General features: G+C 40.8%; 1 long non-coding RNA gene across 4 annotated transcripts in view; it reads left to right on the top strand.

The window, feature by feature from the left end:
• Positions 1-3,602: 3,602 nt before the first annotated feature.
• Positions 3,603-19,519, top strand: part of LOC139613220 (uncharacterized) — a 116,818-nt gene continuing 100,901 nt past the window's right edge. For all 4 annotated transcript variants that reach the window (XR_011686698.1, XR_011686697.1, XR_011686700.1 and 1 more), the window contains exons 1-2: positions 3,603-3,722; positions 5,231-5,604. This is a non-coding gene — a long non-coding RNA (uncharacterized lncRNA). The remainder of the gene's footprint in view (positions 3,723-5,230; positions 5,605-19,519) is intronic.

The raw sequence follows: 19,519 nt of genomic DNA on the forward strand, positions 1-19,519 counted from the left end.
TTCTATTCTAGCCTGTTGTGCTGTATCCTGGCTGTCTGGTGCTCAGACAGTCATGATTTCCCTTCCCCCTCTCCCAGACAGACCCTTATTGTGGGGGAAGGGCTGGTTTAGCAGCAGTCAGCCAAGGGCCCTCCAGCATAGCTGACAAGCATGTCTATCTGTCTATAGTGTGTGCATGTCTCCGTGTTTGTCAGTGTGTGTGTGCGCGCGTGTGTGTGTGTGAGTGTGTGTGTGTGTGTGTGTGCGCGAATGTGGTTCAAATTCAATGCATAAAATTAAACCACATGACATGGGTATGCCCACAGTGAGACCACTCTGTCTACCTCATACATCATCAAATTTATCTTTTTTTTTTTAAAAACTGTTGTTCCTTGTCTTCTGTCCAATTCAGCTGGATAAAGGAAGAAACAAGTAACAGCGTAACATCCTTAAATGTCACATCTTTAATTCTGATACTTTGAAGTAATCAATGTGACTTCCTTGAAAAATGACTTCTATACTTTTCCATTCTATTGCTAAATTGCTGTTTCAGTTGTCTGAAATTACTATAAAGATGCCACAGCTGTTAGTGTATATGACTATGTGGAGCCATTACGTGTGGTACAAACACCAGTGGTTTTAAATGTTGTAATTGCTTGCATAAGTACTTTAAGATAGCAAGACAGTAGGTATGTGCGTTTAATCATTTCTAGGCAACATATGTAACAATCCATTTGTGGCAGTTCATTATTCTGCATATCTGACACATGATACAGTTTGTGGCCAAATACCTCTTCAGTGTCATTTCAATGATCACTCTTACGCATGTCAAATTTGTGTAATTGTGTGTGTAATGAGTATGTATCTATAGTATTTTTTATACATATAGTATATTTTGTAAAACTGTCATGTCAAATCTGGATCAGGCTCACTTTATTCACTATATACAATATTATCTAGCCTATGGGAGTTAGTATTGTTGTCATGAGTTCTAATGCACAGTAGAGGAGACTGTAAACTACACCTATAATTGCCTGTGTGTCATACAGCACATCCAGCGTTCAGTCGTTATGTTTGCAGGTGTAAAGGAAATACAGTGAGTGTGCACTAGTGCATTAACCCATAACTGATTTTATGACGCTGGTATACAATAACCTAGCTCTTGTGCAACATCACGCACAATATGCAAATATACATATTTTATCAGAGCTTAATTGGCTGTGTGTAACTGCTGACTTTGCACTGAATGTGAACACAGTCCTGTGCGTTTTGTAATACCAGCTGTATTCCTCAACATCCAAAATGATAAATGTATCATGCGAGGAGATAATATCTTTAGTGTGTGGTATAATCTTGCAAATTTCCTAAGAGCTGCAGCACTTCTGTGTGTGTGTGTGTGTGTTAAGCTCCTCTAAGCTGTATGTAGCCTGTTCAGTGTGCAGTCTCATGCGTGGCTCAGCTGACTGCTCGGTGGGAGAGACGCTGGCAGCAGCCAGGGCAGAGAGGAGTGGAGCAGAGCAGGCTGACTGCTGGAGTCAGTGGCCCAGTAAAACCATAGCAGGGGGTATAAGAGCTCCGCCAGAGGGGGGTGAGAGAGGTATGACTGTATCTCTATGTCCGCCTGACTGTTTATGTAGCTGTTCTGAGAGGGGAGGGGGTTTGGGGATGGGGTAATGGCCATTTCCTCAGTTTTATACATAAAAAGAAAAAATCTTTTTCTATTTCTTTTTTTTTTGTACTAACACCATGTTTTTGTGTTGTTTTCACTTCAGACTGGTTTTCCTATGAGCAGTAGCATTCCTTTTCCATTATTTATCTCTATCTGTCTGGCATATGAATAGAGGACACGATGGCGGTAGTGGTGTCTGTTATCTTTAGCTTTCTAGTCTGTACCTGACCAGCTCTGACTATGTATCTGAGATGCTCCCACAGGCATGCATTCACACAAACACAAACATCACGCACACCAGAACACACAGAGAAGTTCCTGTTTGTCTGGTTTGTTTTCAGGACCCAGGTAATTGTGGTTGAGAGTGGTACTTCCTGTGTGTTTGTCAACCCGTTTGTGTGTCTGTCACGAGATGGAAGAACTACCTGGTGGAGGGAAGTGCAGTATCGCAGGCAGGACCACACACATGCCTTACATTTTTATCTTTCTATAAAAAAGGCATGTGTGGCTAATGACTGTCATTGTATGTATTTGCATGTCTGTTGACTGTCTGGTTGTCTGATCTCTCTGGGGCAGGGGGATATTACAGTCAGGAAGGAGAAGTAGACTTATAACTGGCAGGGGGGAGACACAGTTACAGTATGGCTTCCTCTCTGCCTTTTCCAGCTCTCCACCTACCCCACCACCACTACCACGCACACACACACACACACACACACACACAGACACACACACATAAAATGCCACCAACACTCCCACCACTGACCCCAACACAATGCAATCTTGTGTTTCCTTTGCCTGGTTTGTGTTACTTTCACATTTTATCCTACTATATTACTGGAGTACATATTGCTGAAAGATACTGTGCAGCCATACAAAAATAAAATAAAATAAAATAAAATAAAATGACCAGTGGACATGATGGAAATATTCAAAACTAACAGGTGGTTTATCTCACTGACAAATACCTGAGGATCCTTGCCTATGGTCTTCAGTTTGAGCAGACACTGGGTAATGAAAACAGTAATAATGTTCAGTAACTAAAAACTCTTATACAAAGAAATATACATGTATATCTAATTATATAATCAAATGGAGGCAGGTGAAATTAAGTACTTAAAAAATTATAGTGCTTATTGCAAAAATACCCCAGTTTCATGTAAAAACATACAAGAGCCATAATAAGCTATGAATCAATAAAATGAACAAGCCGATTTTCCTACAAAGACTCCAAATGATGCGTTTCAGTTAACAAGGTTTCACCTTATAGCATCAGGGCCGCTCGGTGTCATTATTTATATGACTCTGTGCATCACAAAACAATGAGACCTTTCTCTTTTGTCTCTTCCTTTGTTCCCCTGCTGCTGCTGCTGCTGCTGCTGCTGCTGCTGTCCAGACACAATGGTAGTCTCCAGGCGGTGCATCCAGGAAAGTTTTTGTCAGCCAGCCCATGTTATGTGTACACAAAATATTGAGAAAAAATATGAGAAGAGAAAGAGAGAGAGAGAGAAAAAAGAAAAGATAAAGCAGAGAGTGTTGAGTGTGACAGTTTGAAGTGTTTTCATGGCCACTAGAATAAGAGGGTTCTCAAAAGGAAAAACCTGCAAGATGCTGGCGGGTGGCAAACAAAGGCATGAGTGAGTAAACAAATAGACAGATAATTGCAATGCTAAAATAATTCATCAAACTCTATTCTTTAAAAAAAAAACCATAACTATATGACAGAATGATAGATTCATCAATTGAGTGAAGAAAGTAAGTAAACTCATTCAGTGAAGTTGCTGAGTCTAATTAAATAAATAAATAGAATCTTTCTGTAAACAATCAACCACCATGCCCTTAGTGTGTAATCACACACATATTCGGCCAGTCTATATTGTTGTGTGCATAGTTGTTTGACTTTGAGAGGGCGGGACTCTTTGGAGAGCGAAATGAACTAGGCGCGGCCAAAAGGAGCCCCATCCATCTATCACACGTGTAGACAAAGGGGGACTCCACAACACAAAGCTAGATGTGCCCTCTCAAACTTTTTCCACGACGCACGGCGACGCGCACACAGCAAACCACCCCTCAGGTGAGTTGTCTCCGAACGGGATACCGCCTTTCGCCTGCACCCCTGGAGCGACTTTCGAATTTATTTCCAGTTAAAAGTTGCTGCTGCAGTTGGTGCGTCAGCGCTCAAACTTGAGCACAAAGCAGGAGAGAAAGGGAGAGAGACTTAGAGAAACAGAGGCAGCGAGGAGAGAGAGGGAGAGCGAGAGGAGCGGTCCCCTTTTTCCTTTGTCTGATGCGGGGCGCTTTGAGGAGAGAACTTGAGGGGATGCTCAGGGACGCATCTTCATAACGCTCAATAATACTCTACGTATGATACTTAGAATGAATTAACAGGGGGCTTTAGTGGAGGTGAGATGGAGTTTGCACTGCTGCCGTATTTTTGTCTCTTGGGGATGTTGCGACGCACAAGACAAAGCAGCTGCCTGTCAGAAGTTTGCGGAGAGAAGGACCTTTTACGCATGCTGGAAGAGGAGACAAAGTGACAAGAATTAGTTCACGAACAGTTTGTAAATAGTTCTTTCCTCGGGCCGTAGTTTTATGACAGTGGTGCTCGTGGTCTTGCGAAGTTGCCAGTTGCACTGTGGGAATTCAGAACAATGCAATCAGGTGTAAAGTCTCTCAGAAACAAAACAGTGGCACAGAATTAAACTTGTTGCGCGAATAAGCAGTGAAGTGTGGAGGCAAAGGGATGTCATGAGAGGACTACAAATTGGTTCGTTTCGAATATGACTGAGAAACTTGTGATAGTTTATTGGAAACAGAGCAACAGGTATAAGTCGCTGCAGCTTCTTTGTTACAGTAAAGGCTCCTTTGTTCTCAGTCATACAAAGAAAACCGGTAGAAACGAGCGCAAATCCACAAGGAAGCAACTTTTTTGAACGCAGAAAATGATTTTCACGGGATAATAAATGTTTTGAATTCATTCATTTAATCTCCAAAGTGTTGAATAAGCTTTTGTTTCCCCTTTTTTTTCCTTTTAAATATATAAGAGCCACCGGACTTTCTCAAGATAAATAGTTACTAAAGTGTGGATTATTAGACAGTTTTAGATTTTTATTAATTGCCTGAAACATAAGAGATGCAGTTTACATGATTTTTAAAAACTTTCTTTATCATGTGAAGGTGTGGCCAAACAACTTGTTTGAATTTGCTGCATTCCATTGTACAATGGCCCTACCCATAACTTTTTATATGCACTTACGGGATTGATATGTTATATGAAACTAAATGAGTTTTCCATTCTGTGAAATATTTGGTTTTGGATATGTTTATTTTTTCCTGCTTTTTCAACTTTCAATTTTTCTACTCTGTCAATTTCAAATTCATAGACAACTCATGCCAACACACGTACTTTTATACCTAAAGTGTTAGATATTGGTTATCATGTAATGTATCATTTCATTTTCTTTTTTGATTATTATTTTCATTTTTAAGCAATGGGGAAATTTGTTGCACTAACGACTAAGTTTTATCGACACTTATTTCATTGTTTTTTTTCCTTCTTATTTCTCTGGGATGTGTCCTTAGGTGGATTTTAACACCAGATTAACCAGCAAAGCGTTTTCTCCTGTGGGAGGTTAAGGAAATAAAAATATGTGGAAATCACATGGAAGACACACAGAGTCACCTATCAAGCAGCTTTTAAGGCGAAGAGGAGGATTAAGAGACTGTGCAGTTTTCTTTTGGAGAAGGTGAAGACTCATCTCATAAGGATTTAAACTTCAGCAGCATCAGTGCCAGGCGGAATGCGTTTTAGGCACACTTGGAAATCTAAAACTCACGGAGACACTTTGAGGATTATAAAAAATGTGTAGTGTGTCTCTCCACAAGACATGTCCCAGCCCAAAGTCACAGGGATAGCAGGATATTGCATTTCTGATCCTCCTCGGCCCTCAGCATGGGTAGGTAATATCACTTTATACTGGGGATGCGGCACTTGTTCAACCACTTGTTTGTAGAGCTGGTAGGGCTGGGCTGTCCAACCCCCAAGACACACACACACACACACACACCACCACCACTACCACCACTGAACACACTACCCCCCGTATTTCTCCATATCATATCCCTGTACTGTAGCATGTGAACATGACTATAAATTGCAGTGGGATCAAAGTTGATTTAAGTTCAGGCAGAACTCAAGAAAAACTTGATAAAAGTTTATTTTGAGCCTTGTCTGTAATTGAATAAATAAATAAATAAATACATAAATAACACACTCAACTGATCTCTCCTCTAACATGTGGTTCTTTGGACGTCACCACCCAATGATGCGTTTATGTCATTCATGCTTATTGGAAAATGTCATTACTCCACTGAAGTTAATATGAGCAATTTGGACAGTAATTGACAATCAAAAAAAAAAAAAAAAAAAAAAAAAATTATAAATAGAGAGATTTTGCCACAGCTTGGGGTTTTGTAAACAGACATCACAACATGCATGGTCGACTTGCCATGCACTATAATACACAGTTCCTGCAGTTAAAAAAGTAAATAAAAGCACCGAAAGCTCCTCATGAACATGCACAGTTTTCTGTTTGTGGCACTATATGACCACTAGCCCATTCAGTGCACATGGATTGTAGGCTATTGTGATGAACCAAGTGCATGTTGACAATGTCATATACATATTTCTTGATAAACTACTATTTCATAAACTTTTGCTCAAATTTTAGTGAATGACAATTGTCCATGATCAGTTCTGTGTTGTACTTGCTCTGTGATGTTCTGTGGTGTCAGCGCTCGATGAACAACTGTACTGCAGTTGTGTGAATTGCCATCTGATTCTGTGATATCATTCCTGCTCTCTCTGTGGGCTGCACTTACAAAAATATTTCCTCAAACCCTTATGTTCACTGACGGGACGGGACAGGAGGGAGGGGGTCTCAGAATTTTTATTTGCGCTGTTATCACGCAGCAGTTAATGTTGCCAAGCCTGTTAAATCTCGGGGAAAAAAAGTCTGCAGCCTGCCTTGTTAACCTGTAGTACTACGTGTGAGTGTGAGGGTGAGGTTGAAAGGTAGACTCAATCCTTTCACTCTCTTTGCAGCCCCGTATCAATGATGTCATTGAGAGCCAATGGGAGCATGCAGTGGTACTTGTCAGCATCCAAGCTCCACCTCCAGCCTCTTTTGTGCATGGCAGCCCACATGGTCCCGCAGCATCACATTTTCACCATGCCGTACTGTGCTGCAGAGAGAGGCAGGGATACGGAGACGTTGCTCTCGGCTGTTGTGATGTTAATCTACCAACTCTGCTCAGAGAGAAAAGCTTGTTTATCAGTGTGAGCATATGCATTGAGCGGCTTGAGGAGTGAAGCAGGATGACATTTTTGATTCCATAATTGATTACAGTTATAGAGAACAAATTAAATAAAAGATCACCTGGATGATTACCTTAATCCAGCTAAACATCAAATCAATCTTTGTTAATTTAATGACAATTTACCTGCACTTGTTAACGCTAGAGCTTTCAGACTGAGGAAAAAAAAAACTAAAAACATTGACCTGCCACCTCCTGCTCCTGTGAAACAGGCTCAGGTCACAGCCTGGAAATCACTGAGATCAGTGGGAATATGGGTCAGTCAGCACTGTGACACACAGGTGGGACAGATATAGGTCAGTGGTAGCGTATGGGTGCTGATGAGTCATGCATCTAGGATAAGCTGGGACAGAGGATGCAAGGGAGAGAGAGCTAGAAACGAAGGCTGTTCAGTTATTGAAATATAGTGCAGTGCATCTCATCTCGACTGTCCACCAGACCCACCAGACCCACAGGAATCCTAACCTTACTATCTGCTGAGGTCTGCTCTGTTAAGCAAACTAATAATAATAATAATAATAATAATAATAATTATTATTATTATTATTATAGTAATAGTTCACAACTTTGTGCCTTTCATTTAATGTTTTAAGTAGATCCAAAGCTCCACAGATTAAGTTTATAACATTTGAAGAGCTACACCTACTATGCACCAATGATACTGTGGATTCAATCCAGTTCCCAATTAATGAACTTCTGAGTGAAACAGAAACATCCGGTTTAGCATAACTAATCATTGTGACAGGCCCAGCTCTGAGCTCTTAATAGGCATCGAACAGGCATGGTTTCAGCTACAATACAGTATGCTCCACTGTGTGTAGCTTAATTACATTGCTTATCTGTCACGCTATTATCAAGTACAGTACAGTTTCCATAACATTCGCCTTTTGCTGGACACTTTATGAGAGCATACTTCCTTTTTGTATAGATGCTGCGGTGGGAGTTGAGCTTCTAAACCTAATCCACTGAGTTACAGGGGACAACATTAGCACAGCAATCTGTGGCATCTTCCAGCTCTGAAGTCTCAATATCCCTCTAAGCTGGAATGCTCATTAAAATGGGCAATGGTTTCACACCATCTCTTTCACTGCAGCATATGTGCAACTAAATCTGTGTCACTATAATCTTTCATCCATCTGTTTTTGCTATTACATTAATATAAAGTACTTCATTCTGCTCCTGGTGAAGACTGATGAGAACCACGCAGCGTGTTGCTGTGTTGGAGCAAAGCAGTGTTGCGTACCTTAGGCTCAATGGTACCAATTTTACAGCTGTAACTGTGTTTAAATGTGCATTTTTAATAAAAAATCTAGTTTTAGTAATGTTATGCACAACATGTTCATGAGCTGGACTGGTTATGCAAAGTGCTTTAGACTAGAGCACAACATTAGGCCTAGAAGAACTAATCACTAGTGTAAGCCAAATTCTCTCAGACATGCAGTGGTCAGCCTCAGGAAAGCTATCAGATTTAGTTTTACCACTCATTGCGTGTATCTTGTGGGCACTGCAGCTTGTTGCCCCTCATACAGATCACTACAACACATTTATGTGTCCACTTAAGACCAGTTAAGGTCCAATCCGTTTCTTTTGCAGCATTTGATACTTACTCATAAAACACTGTTGACCCACCACTGTGAATGTTTACACTATGCTTCGCTGAATTTGTGCTATTTTAGCACTCTGAAATGTAATGTTTGATGCACTGATACAAGTGCTGACAGATGGACAAATAAATGTTGAGCTGGACCTTGAAAGAGGAACAGCCGCTCAAACAGATTTTGTACATGTTATGTACTATGTGCCTTGACAAAAAAGAGAAAGAGAGATTAAATTGGTGACAATGACCAAGCAGTGAAAAAGCTGCAGCAACAATTTTTGTTTAATTTTCCCTCCCAGCTGAAGTTGAGTTGATGCTCCATTTATGGATATCAGTGAGTCATGCAGGACACTACACTGTGGGTACAGTGTAGTAATATACAGAGCAGTAAAACATTAGGCCCACCATTACTAATTGTGACGACAGTCCTAATTCTCCAAGCTACAGGCATTCTGTGGTCATCCTGCTGCAAACTATCAGAGCTTAGTTTTACCACTCTGCGCCTGTAGCCGTGAGATAAGTTAGCGTGCTCTGCTGGCATGCTAATACATACCCGCACTGGGGGACAGGAATAAATTATTTGTTTATGACTGCGCATGAGGCAAAGCATTTGAAGGAGGGGAAGGCGAGATAGAGGGAGAACATAGGGAGATGGAGCAAGGGGGAGGGACATGGGGGTAAATGATGGGTAGGAAAGAAAAGGAAGAAAAGATTGAAATGGAGAGGAAAGACAGATTGAGAGGAAAAGGGGGAAAAAGCAAGAAAGAGAGATGAAAAGGACAAAAATAAGACAGATAGAAAGCTTTATAGTGCTTTCTATATCTGTCACTAGTAATTTTCTCACCATGCCAGAGTGGAGTAGTCATTGCTGAGTAGTCAGGTCAGGAACAACACAAGGTTTGCTTTGCTTTGGCAGATAATTACTGTACTGATATATATTTTTTTTACTTCTTTGACCTAAAAACCAGTCAGCCTGCATCCACTATCATATGACCTTTTGAGAGATTTTGGCCTAGTTTGAAATATCCAAATCACGGAATGTGAAATTGCTGGCGGATAATGTTTAAAAAAACGGTTGTAATGAGTGAAATCTTTGTGAAACATACTGGTGTTGCTTTTAGCGTGACACAGAGACAACTGCTAATAAATCTGAGGGAAAAAAGACAGGATTTTGTGACGTAGATTGCTATTTAGTTAGTTTGTGTTTGGGTTGTTTTGTGTCACACTGTGTCCTTATGATTTTCTGCCTGCTGCACAATTTGCCTTCTGGGATTTTAGCGAAGTCAAAATCAAACTGCAGGCAATAGCGTGACAAAACAATCAGAAAACACATAACTCTAAGCAGCAAATCAAAATTCACAGGATGAGAGATCACATGGTGTGCTGCGCAGCAGGTCTAACTGCTCCTGGAGATATTGCTTTCTGCTCCTCCCCTCGTCCTAGCCCAGGTATAGATATAGGGACATAATTTCCAATAACAGCTTTAGCCAGTTGGCTGTCTGTCTATTACAGGTCAACTTATTGCCTCCATAAATGCACAGCATGTTGCTGTCTGGGGATAGACTGATAATCCCTCTAAAGACTGGGGTTTTATCAAAGCTAAATCTGCTCCTCACACAGACACACATGGGGACAGGCATGCATCAGGAATACCCACACGGGAACACACAGTCACACAGACACACGTATGAAGACAGACTTGCCTGGTAGACAGACAGACACAAGACTGAGTGTAAAGACTAGGATTTTATCACTGACAAATCTGTTATTGTCTGGTAGTTAGGAGATTATGAAGCAGTGATTCTTTAGACCCAAACTCAGACACAACCATGTGTCATTAGAGGATGCACACTGGGCTGCATATTGAAGGCACAGTATCAGCTTTAATACTGTGACTGACTGTGGTTTAATACTGATGATAAAGACTTGGTAAATCATTTTGGTGACAGCTTTTATTGTATGCACTTATTTTTCTTCTTTTCATTACGCTTTGAATACATCTCCTTTCACTCACAGCCGCTGCAGTACTGTGTAATAGTTTACAGGTTCTCCTCATCACCCATCACCCATAATTGTTATATTTTCCCATGATAGTTATCTAATCCTATTTTGCATCTTCACTGTTCACTTTTGTCACTTCACTTTTTAATATTGCATCTAACTTCTCCAGCTGTTTTTAATAGTAGAAAGCAACTCATCCAGATTTTCTTCCACCATGTTCCAGTTACCATCACGTTCCATTAGCAACTGAATTGTTATCAAAAGTCTCGCTATAAGATTTCCATAAATGATTTTGCCAAAACACCAATTTGGTGTGGTGTGGCAAATGGTCCATAACAGCTATTAAGAACATGATCATACCTATGCACGCGCTAGCTGCCATTTGCTGATCTCGCAGAGCCAAACTACACATCACAGTCCAGTTTTATATGAGATTTTATCATAAGTCTGAGAGCATCCATTTGAGATTTAATTGAGCCATCTCAGAAACAAGACCAGTCATTGAGCGTTGCAACTCCAAGGCTTGTTTATGTCTCTTTATCCTGTAATGTGTCGTTGTGGAGAAATCTGCAGTGGCTTTTTCCTGAACATCTGCCATGTTTACCTGTTTGATAATCGGAAGCAAGTGGCAATGACCCAGTGAGTGGAGCGCTGATCCAGTTAAGTCTAAGAAAGGTTCATGTTATGCCTGAGTGAAGGGGAGAACTCAAAGTCATGTGTTGTGTTGTACAGCCTAATTGAAGTCACATCTGTCTCAAGCAAATAGAGCTGTAGAGATGCTAGACCAGACCACAATGAGTGAGGAGAAGCCAGCCTTCAAGCCCACGCTCAGCCAACGGTCACACTGTCCTCTGTGCTGGGTGCTCAAGCTTATACGGGAGTACATGACCCGGCTGATGTCACTGCTCTTCTCCATACACATTTATCCATGAACAAACATGTTCGAGCACACACGACTATATGTCCAGCCTCCCCTGAGTGGGAGAGTTAGGATAGCAATAGGACTTTTAGACTTCATATGTATGCAAAGTTTCCAATCTAATTCAAAGTATTGCCATTTATTTTTCTAGGAGGGGGCTCCTCTTTCTACAAGTAAACAAATCTATAGTCATTCTGTGTCACCTGTGTTTTCATATTTCCCCCCATATAGTCATTCCGTCAGCTAAAAAGTAACCTGACAGTAACCTGCCTTAACTGTCAGTCACAGCCATGTGAAGTGAAGCCTCTGCCAGGCATAGTCTGTAAACTGAAAGGAGAATTAAACCCCTGAAGTTTTGTTTGAAACTGGCTTCTTCTGATTTCCCGAGAACTTGTAATATTTTGACAGTAATTACTGAAAAAATATTTACTTTGCAGAACAGAAAAAGATCACAGCAAAATAGCACATTTTTCATAAAGTGATGAAAGCACGTGAGGATGTCTTAGAAACTACAGTGATGGAAAACCATAAGGGAATGCAATAAATGAGAACAAACTCCAATCCTGTCACCCTGGAGTTTTTCTTCATCTTTTTTCTAGGTGATAGAATACAATCTCATATTTTTTGTCTTTACCTATTTAATGGCATCATGCATAGTGAATTCCCTTTTCCTTTAACAGCCTGTGTTCTACTTTTACACCTAACATGTAAAATTATATATAATACAGGTGTCCTGCTAGTATACTGCTAATCCACAGTAACGTGGATATTTGAGAATTTAGAGCTTTTTTCATGGTGGTACTGGGATGAATTGTAATTATTCAGTTATACCTGTCAGATTAGAGATGGATGACATATCAGTAATAAACAGGAAGCATTTGGACTTGAATACCTAAAATAATATCTTTATGTGTCTGTGTTTATGTGATGCTGTGTGCTATATGCTTGCTCGATTTGGAGCATGCAAACTAATCCCAAAATACGATCTTGTGTCATATCTTTTCTTTGCTGTGTAACACTTTGTCAGGACAGTGCGCTATGGTTGACTAGTGCTGAATCAGATCTGTTTTGATGGAGATCTCTTTGAGCTTAGCTGGATGTGGTGTGATAAGTCGGATTATATCCTGTAACACTAGCTGAGATATCAGACTTGTCCCAGTCTCTGCCTTTGTGGATATAGCACACCTTTTTCTTCCTCAGTGTACGCATGCAAACAATTTGGATTTTTTGAAATACCAATATTACAGTGTGGGGCGGAGATCTCTGCATGCTCTGCCTCTTTGCTGTATCAGATCACATGTAGACATTTAGTGATAGCAGCCTCACAAGACAACATGGGTAAAGGATATATACAACGTACCATACACCTGTGCTTTTATTTTGAAACTTTTGAAGGTTTAACAGAGCGTTGTGTCTAAATGACAGGTGAGAAATCCGTTTTGGCTGTGTGTACTTATGCAACAATATTTTTATATGCATAAAAATGCATGCATCCATCCATTCAAATATTGGTTTCACATGAGAAGTGTACATACTGCTGACACCATGTTTAACATAATGCTGTATGATGGTGTGCTACTGTACTGGTGCTGTAGGATGATTCCAAATTTATCAGTGATGGCCCAACTTTTTTTATGATCAGCATCAGAGGCCATAAATGTCTGGGAATCTTTGTGTGTGGGCATGCCATTTATAGCCTTGTGATGTAAAAAGTTGGGTTTCCTGGAGGCAATTTATGCCTCAGAGTATGAAAGCCTTCCTGTAAGAGTATCTGTGCTGACACGATTTTCCAGTCCAGTGCGAGGCATAATCTGAGTGCCTGGAAATGGGATGAATAAACCCAAGTAAATGCCCCACTCTCAATAATGTAGTAGTTCCATGCAAAATACAGCCTCTTTGCTGGATACATTTGGATACAAGCCCAATTTCTTCTAAAACATGGCACAGCACAACAGTTAAGTAGGAGGTTACATCTAATATAATAGCCTTTTAAAAAACGGGCACACTTATTGATATATATATATATATATATATATATATATATATATATATATATATATATATATATATATATATATATATATATATTAGGATGTAGCAGGCTTACTACCTTGTTTTTTTCATCTGCAGTAATCCCCCCTAATGTCAGTTTGTACAAGGTCAAAAAAAAAAATCTGATTGCAACTTAAAGCTAAGGCTTTTACAGACAATATAAAAGATTCAGTGAAGAATAAAGGCTGGCATATTTCTTTTCAGGTCTTTTCATATGAGGTCGGTGTGTAATCTCTGGTGGAAATGTGGCTGAATAAGGCCAAGTCATGCCCTACTCTTATTATTATGCATCTAATTACTATGCGTCAGCCGTTAGCTATTCTGTACTATGCAGTGTTGCCAGCGCCAGATCACAAGGTCAAATTCATGGTACTTGTAAATGTCCTTGCTGAATAAAATTAGATTGTGCCTCAGATTGTGTGTACTGAATGTGTGGGTGAATTGCTGACAATCATAGGCACTGAAATTATCACATGTGTGCGCGCACACACACACACACGTAAATGTGCATACCCACACACACACACATGCATACACAGCCCACACACGGTGTTTGGTGTACAGCCTGTAGCAATGTTCACAACACCTCAACATTAAGCCACTGCTCTTATTAAGACAAACCGTCCAGTACTGAATCACAGTGAACACAAATTTATTTTCAGACAAGGTCAAGGCTTCATCTTTGGCTGAGAAATGAGCTGAGTAAGCATGAGTCATGCTTTCAATTATGCATAGGGCTGTTAGCATGCACTCTCTGACTGACAGGGAGTGTTAGCTTTCAGAGGCTAGACTTACACATGACCCTGTAATCTGTCGGCATGCTGTCCTTGCTCTTGGAGACCAGAAAAATGGTAAGTTGACCATCCCAAAACTGAGCAGTCTCTAATAATAAACAAACAATTATAACTAATCTAAACGAATTATAACTAATCAAACTAATTCACATCTCTGTAAAGAGATTCTCCTCATGTAACTGTCTGGTCTAACAGCTGTACCAGGAATATGTTACTTCCAGGCTAATATCTTGCTAACAGGACTAATTTGCTCTCTTTCCAAATTAAGGTGGCCCAATGTAAACACCTTAATTGCCCCAGAGGGAATTAAGAATGTTCACAAGCAACTTAATTGTCCATTAATATGACTCATTTACTTTTATTCCAAATTGCCTGCCTTCACATCACCACCTCAGCCTGGAGGAACCTGACTGGCCTCGTTCTGGCTAAAATTAAATTCAGATTCATTTGAATATTCTTGTGCATACAAAGTTAATCCCTGTGCACCAGTCGGGCTACTTTTCAGTTGGTTTGGGCAGATAATCCACTTCCATCCTCAACAGTGTGCATATGCGAGAGTGTGCGAGTGTTTAATGTGCATCAGTGATTCTGGGTTCAGTTGTGAGCCTCTCTCCTCCCTGCTGTTTATGTTTGTGTCTATGTGCCGCTGATCTTTAAATGCAGATAGATAGAGACTGCTTTTGCAGCTACTTAGTAAGCTCTCTGATGTCCTCAGCTGTGTGTGGTAATGAGAGCTGCTGACACAGTGAACTGTGGCCACTCAGGCCCGCAGATATTCAGTGTGTGTTTAGCTCTTTCTGTCTAACACTCTCTCCCTCCATTTTTCTAATTAATTCTGTCTTTTTTTTTTCCACCCTCTGCCTTTCCTTCCTCTCTGCCTCTTTATCTCTTTCTCTGACTTAATTTTTCTGTCTGGTTTTCTCTATCAAGCAGACGCACAGTGAGATGCTGCTGTGCCACAATAGACAGTGAGAGCACTGAGCCAGCCTCCTCTTCAGTTCACCGCCAGTTCACTCGGCTCCACACTGACAGAAATGACGCCAGACAGAAATGCAAATTTGACAATGACAGCAACGGTGCCAGCCACAAATGTTACTTACATTACTCCTCAAAACTTCAGGTACCAATTTGCATTCACTTGAAAGGGTAACTCCAGACTTTTAGACAGGGGTCTGTATTATTCTTGTCTCAAAGGAAGTCAGTATCTTAGTCTGTTAGACTGATAATATGCTGTCTCTTTGTGCTGATTCATCTGTCCCAGGAGTTCCAAATCCTCTAAAAATATTCCGTCAGACCTTGTGAAGGTGCAAAACATTGCATTTGATGGCAATACTACACTAAGTGGCATCATTACTTTTTCAAAACAGAGTGCATTCTGGGACATACAGTCTCAGCAGAAGTTAGAGCAGTCCCTTTGTAATGCCCTTGTAAAAACTTTATTAATCCAGCAAAGTTGATGGTTTGCTGCAGTCATCTTTTACAGTGTGCACGGCTGGTAATCTGGTTGGCTGACAGGCTGGTTTACAGCCTGTTTCACAGTCCCAGAGCCTGAGCTAAAGAGAGTTTGGTGGAAAGACAACTTGTCCTTGTCATGTGGAGTATTTTTTTATTTTTTTTTGTTGGACTCTGCCCTCAGACAAGCATGTAAGATTCCCTGCTGAGTTCTGCACTCTCCATCAGTACGTCTCTCTCATCATCTCGAGCTCTGACTCATACTCACGCTACCTTCTCTGTCACTTTTTCTCTTTTTCTCTCCCCTCTAGTCACACTTTGACTTTCTTCCCTCCTGACTCTCTCTGTATCCCTCTCTCTCCCTCCCTCTCTCTCTGCTTCATGCTGGTATGCATTGCTGTCTTTCAGTATTTGCACTTTAAGTTTCCTTTCACCAATGCGGTCCGCCTGTCACAGCTGGGATGCCTGTCTGTCTTTTTCTCTCTTCCTCACTGTTTCTCTTGATCTCTGGCTGCCTCTCTGGCTGCCTGCCTGTCTGTTTCTATTTCTCTCCCTCTGCATGTTTCTGGCAGTATCTCTTCGTCTGCCTCTTCCTCCCACTCTCCACCTCTCTCTGTCTGCATTACTGCATTTGAGCATTAATGTGCTCAAAAGTCCTCTTACCAGTGATGTTTTTTTTTAAAATGCCTGTCCTCTTTTTAGTTCCTTTTGTGAGCCACTATAGTTTTCCATGTTGTTAATGGTTTATTGATAAGCCTGTCTTTCTGAAGCTGTGTATTGCTTCTGTTTCTCCCTGACTAAGTCACCGTCTCGCAGAGAGACGTGTTCATCCGATCTGTGTGAGAGTTTGCTGCTTTAGAAGGTTTCACTCCTCAGATTACCTCTATACTTGCATTGGGAGGATGATGATTTATTACTTTTTAAGTGGGTTTTGGATTACTGTGCTCATTCCTTGGGTTACCACACTTGTCTAACTGCACCAATAAAGCCAGAGCAAGATTACTGTAAATCAGGATTCCAGAGTTGGGAAGGGTACTTTAATTGTTACGTACTCCATAGCACATTGTAATTACAAACACATAATTTGCAAAGACACAGTTTGCTGACTTTAACCTAGCTCTGTTACATAAGAAATTGTCCTGCTGTCTGGAAGAAAATCCACTTACTATTCAACATGTAGACATATTTTCTAGTGTTAACTCAGCTCTTTTTTTTTTGTCTCTCAGTGTCCATGTGTTCATGTCCATGTGTGTGATGTATCTGCTTGTGCATCTGTGCCAGTTCATGTCTGTTTATTTACATGTCTGTGTTTTTCTGTGCTTGTCGTATGTGTGTGTGCATAGAGAGTATATGCTCGCCTTTGTGTGTGGTGTGCGTGTACTTTCACCAATATACTGTACTTCTGAATGTGTCTGTGTTTATATTAGGTTCCCTAGGCAACCCATCCAGGACATCTCCAATCGTTGACATGGAATTTCTTCTCAACAGTCCCTACCATTGGAGCCATTGTCTCAAGCTGGGGAGCCATAAAACTCAATTTCCCATGGAGGAGGGGTTGGGGGGCATTTTGAGGTCCAAATGTTCTTATCTCATGCACTATTAAGCGAGGCAGTGGGGTGTGTGGGTAACGTGGTTTAGAGTCCGTCTGTCACAGCCTCAGGGTATGTTGCTTCGAGTGCATACACAGACACACTTGCACACACAATACACACACAAACACATGTGTGCACACGTGTAAAAGTGTGCATACGCATAAACACACATGAATACAGACACTGTGACACACACATGCATAGACACACCTCTTTTTCTCATTCACCCATTAACACACACAAACATGCACACTGCCTCAGGGCTCTATAGCTCTAGTCCTATATGGCCTTGGTGCAGGTCAGAGGGGTTGACTGAGACTCTCACTTCATTAATCACAGCTGGGAAGCTAGCAGCTTTTTTATGTATAGTTTTCCATATGCATTTACCCTTTATTCAACTTTGACTTGGGGGTAACGTATGGAGCTAAAGCTGTCTTTTAATTATATAATATGATCTAGGAGGTAATGTAATCGAGAGACTAGTACATATGTATGAACATGTGTCACCTAATATGCGACTGTGAGATTTAGTGTTACATTTACTGTATGTTTCACTCAGAATCCATCAGGATTTTGCATGGAATGGTTATTTGTTTTTATTTGTTTATTTGTTGCAAGTAATTCAGAGTTATTATTCAGCCTTTCTTAAGCATCCCTTGCATCTACAGACTCGTCACTATCAGTATAAGGACATTATTGAGACTAATCATATGTAGGAACATGAAAACAAGCATGCACCATAAGTTTAAGCACGCAGACATAAACACTAGAATAAAAACAGTGGCAGTAGCTTTCCAGCAGCGTTATTAAACATGATGGATTATAAACACTGCAGTGGCTTGTTGATGCAATAATCATGATAAAGAGCATTGGTTCTTTTTGTCACAGTCTACATTATGGATGTGTATGTGAGTCAGTGTGGATACCTGGCTGACACCGTGCTGGAGGCAGACAGTGACAGAACTTTAATTACTTAAAGTCAGTTCTTCTGTGTATCTGTGTGTGTCATGCTCATCGGTCAGAAGAGCGCGACACATGACCCTTGGAACAGCAACTCATTTTGGTGAAATATTGAGACTTTTCAAGATGCAAATTTCCATGAAAGCCCATAAGCACTTAATCTCCAGTGTAAGCTGCCCTCAGGGGGATTTGTGTTTTTAGTCACTTTTCACTGTGTATGTGTGAGAATGACTTTCTATTTATAACAAGTATAAACAACAACAATCAACAGCTTTAATTAGACTTTTTTTCCCCTTTTGTTTTCATAAACTATGACACAGGACCCTCCATGCTTCTTATATCAAGGCTCCAATCATTATCTTTCAAATTACTTCAATATCTCTGCAAGTGCATACTCAATCAAAAAAAGAAAATGAATACATAGTTTGAACTTTGACGGTGTTTTCCTGGGCTTCACAACTATAATTTATACAGATGTAACACAATGGGATGGCAATCTCAGTCGGAGCATGCTGTGTTCATTCACAAGCAGGATTGTGGTTTGGCACCATCTGATTAAAGATATGAATGGTGTAAAAGCATTAACAGCACATTAATAGTAACTGCACTTATAAACCCACGGTGAGAACCCACCCACCTAAAGCCTGAGAGAGGCTTTGGCAGAGCACAGCTGAGCAGTGCGAGGTGCTATCACAGTGCCTGCAGTAAGACTGGTGTCACGCTGAGCATTGTGTGTGTATATGTGTGTTTGTCCTTGACCGCTGGCACTCCTGCGTGCTCAGAAATGGGTATGGCCTTTGACAGGGTGTGTGTGAGTGTGTGTGCATGGGAGAGAGAGAGAGAGAGAGAGAGAGAGAGAGAAAGATGGAGAGAGGCTTGATTGTTGAGCAAAAGTTTATCCGTAGTGAGTGCAGCCCATTTTGCGTGATTATATACCCACACCTTTCTCTCAACGTATCTGACATCATGCACACGCATAGTGCATGATGTCAGCTGTAGTGCAGGCACCAAGCTAGCACCTCTCTGTAGTCAAATCTAGTTAGTTAAATCAGGTGTTTCTCTCAGATGGAAAGTTGTTGGTGATGTGTGTTTCTGTGCATGAGTGTGTGTGTGTGTGTGTGTGTGTGT

Source organism: Trachinotus anak, unplaced genomic scaffold, assembly GCF_046630095.1.
Source record: "Trachinotus anak isolate AG129_WGS33_773 ecotype Australia unplaced genomic scaffold, CSIRO_AGI_Tana_v1 ptg000032l, whole genome shotgun sequence".
In the NCBI taxonomy this organism is placed as follows: domain Eukaryota; kingdom Metazoa; phylum Chordata; class Actinopteri; order Carangiformes; family Carangidae; genus Trachinotus; species Trachinotus anak.